Source organism: Gekko japonicus, unplaced genomic scaffold (genome assembly GCF_001447785.1).
Source record: "Gekko japonicus isolate JY-2015 unplaced genomic scaffold, Gekko_japonicus_V1.1 scaffold869, whole genome shotgun sequence".
NCBI classification, from domain to species: domain Eukaryota; kingdom Metazoa; phylum Chordata; class Lepidosauria; order Squamata; family Gekkonidae; genus Gekko; species Gekko japonicus.
In genome coordinates this window covers 456,477-459,679 of record NW_015173700.1, presented here as the reverse complement: position 1 = coordinate 459,679, position 3,203 = coordinate 456,477, and the positions used below count along the sequence as shown (strand labels likewise).

The 3,203-nt window shown below is 46.9% G+C and overlaps 1 protein-coding gene across 2 annotated transcripts in view; it reads right to left on the bottom strand.

The window, feature by feature from the left end:
- The window catches only part of LOC107120519 (dual specificity mitogen-activated protein kinase kinase 3-like), an 81,137-nt gene that overhangs the window by 36,226 nt on the left and 41,708 nt on the right, over positions 1-3,203 (bottom strand). The gene's annotated exons all lie outside the window — the stretch shown is intronic.

Genomic DNA, 3,203 nt, shown 5'->3' with positions numbered 1-3,203 from the left:
CACCTTCTGCTTCCAAGCCTGCAAACGAACACTGCAATAAGCTAGCATGGTTTTACAGAACTGCAGCTTCCTCCCTTTTCTATATCTCCCCCCCTCAAAAAAAACAAAAAACGGAGTCCGGCTGGGTGAAGGAAAGCTATAATTAGCACAAGGAGATTTACTCCCAGCTGACGCTTCTCTGAATACTTGCTGGCGCAAGCCGGGCATGACACAGAGACCAAAACAAAACAACCAGGATCTAAAATCCTGCCCCCCCCAGGGATCCTGCCCGCCCCCCAACCAATCAATAGGGTAGCTAGGGGAATCACGGTTTAGCCGACCAAAAAGCACAGAGCCTTTGGGAGCTTTGTGGCCTCCATCCTAGCGGGCTTCTAAATGCCACAGGTCACCAAAACAAAAAGGCCTTTTGATGCTCCGGCCTTTGACAAGACTCACTTTATCATGCAGCAGATAAACAGATCCTTGCAAATATGTTTGCACAAGTTACCAGTCCACAAAAAAAGTTCCCTTGTCTGCCGGCCTGGGTATACTTATTACCAGACATTCATGATGAAGAGCCCGTTTTTTAAAAAAGTTCTTAACCAAGAACAATAATCACCTGACATTTTGGGACTCATCTTCCTCACTGTGTGCTACATCCTCCATACCAGAAAGCATTCAAGAGATGCATAAGAAAGAGTTGCCCAACCCTCCTTGTTTGGTGGGACAATGCAGGGTAAAAAAAATAAAAAAAATAAGTGGCATCAAGGAACCTTGAAGAGGGCAGGGAGATCACATTTGGGGTTACACTGAACCAACAAGCAAACAAGCTGATCATGCCACCGGAACCTCAAGGCTAGATTACTGCAATGTACTTGATGTGGGGCTGCCCTTGGAAACAACCTGGAAAGGCCAAAAAGATAACATCTAACTAACCCTAACCTAACTTTCTCCCCAATTTATCATAACTTCATTATTGCGTTAAAAAGCTCTGTTATTTTAATATCGGAGCCAGTCTAGAAAGCAACTGGTTAAGAAATTAATTTATCTACCACCACTGAATGACGTAAGGTTAACATCAACAAGGCACAAGAAGAAGGTCATGAACATATAGTTCTAGGTCACACAGCAAAACATAATCTGACGTTAAATAAATCTTTACTTCTTCTGGAAACCACAAAGAGAAACTGCAATGAAATCATTGCTTAAGACACGAATGAAATTTCTAGGCATCATGGCGACCCAGCACCTGGGATTCATCGAGTCCTGAGTTATCTGATCATTTTTTAAAACCTATACGGCATTTCTTTATTGTCATTGCTTTAGCCAACTCAGATGCTTAGGCAGAAATATTTCCAAATAGAATGATCGGAGTGTTTGATTTCTGTTGTGCGTTTGAAGCAGCCAACGAAAAGCTACATACCTACTTTCTCAAACGCTAAGTCAAAGCCTCTCTCAGACTTAGCCCAGGTTTTACCAAACATGGGCCCCAAAGGGATCAGCTCGGTACTAACTCCAAATTTATCTCACAAATAACTTCTACGGAGCAGAAACAGAAGGGGGGGCACATATCACTGGGACCCTGCCACAGAAGTCAAAGTAACTAGTTAAAGCACCAGAGTTGGGGAGGGACTTTGGTGCAGAGGCTGCGGAATGGGTGCCAAGCAAGCGCATACCTGCGCATGGAATTCTAACACTCTTGAATAAGCACTACTCTTGACGCTCAAGACACAGCAGAGGATACATTTCTCCCCCCCCCCAGCTCCCTATCAGTGCAGTCATGAATAATATCAGTGCACACTTCACCCTCCAACACTACAACTGTGAGTCGATGTAATGGTTAAGCGCATGTGCTCCAAGCAGGCATGAGCCCTTGAACCAGGTTTTACGCCTACAGTGAACTCACTCAGAAACATTCTAGTCTCGTTCAACCGGCCTCCCCCCCCCTTCAACAATGCTGTAACAGGGCTGGCCTACCTCACAACGGCGTCGCTAGAGTGCACACAAAGCATTCCGAATACCCTGGAGACACAATGCTTTGCAAAGACTAAAATTATCCATGCACGGTTTCCAGGCAAGGCTGCAGGGAAGAGCTGGAGATCTAATGTATATCCCGGCAAAAACATTCTGCATGTGAGACTTCTATATATATATGCTTTTACATGAATCTATGGAGGCAGGGAGAATACCAACCCTTTCCCATTTGCAATTCGCTACTTATGCAGTCTCTAACAATCCCATCATTCTGGGAACCTTCTTGAATGCACATGCACATACCAGAGATGTTTGTCTTTGGCACCGATCCTGCAGGACCTCCAGTACCCTCAACACAGAGAGACAATGCAGCCTTTTCTTGCAGCCATTCTGCTAAGACAGACCCCCCCACACCTTTGTAACTCACTTAGGGAGCACAGCCCACATATTTTGGCAGTCAATTCTGGCACCAGCAATGTCATAGCAAGAGGTCTGTGGGGCATGCACAAAGAGCACTTTTTGAAATGCTTTGGAATCCTCAGTCGTGGGACTACATAATAAGTCATAAAAGGGACTATTCTGCCCGTGCAGAAGGACTCCCTTCGCGGTGGGTCATGGTAACCAGGCCACGCACTGAAGACAGCATATGGGCCAAATTGGGGCAGTGTCCCGCCTAACTGAATTAGTGTGAGGTAGCTCACAGTTTTTTAGCCTCCATCTCACACATTTTTGTCCTAGCTCAGGAAAGGTGGCTCTAGAGCAAACTAATTTATGCAGCGGCCAAATCGCTCGCTCACAACTTTAACCAGGGTACCTCACAAAGTAGATTTTTTTGCTCACAAGACTCCACAGCTTAGAGAGAGCATTGGAAGGGGGAGATCCGATTTCCTTGCAAAACCTGAGCGGGGGCTGGTCTCGTTTTGAAGGCAGGGAAAAACAGTTCCCCTGGAGCTGTCGTTAGCTGCAATTGCGAACTCTGCAAAATTGCAATGCGCTAGAGAAGAGGAGCACCCTAAAAAGTTTCTATCAAACCCCGCCTGATCCTCAAAGCCCTGCAGGCCAACTGTTTGCAGAAGTGGGGGGGGGGGGTCCGGGGGGGGGGGCAGAAGCAGAAAAGCGAAGCCAGGTCATCCAGAGCGCCCCACTCCCCCTCCAAGTCACCAGGGCCTGTCCAAAAAAACCAGCAGCTGCAGAACCACCCCACCCCCGAAGCGACCTGTCACTGCCAAGCGACAATCCGGACTTGCAAG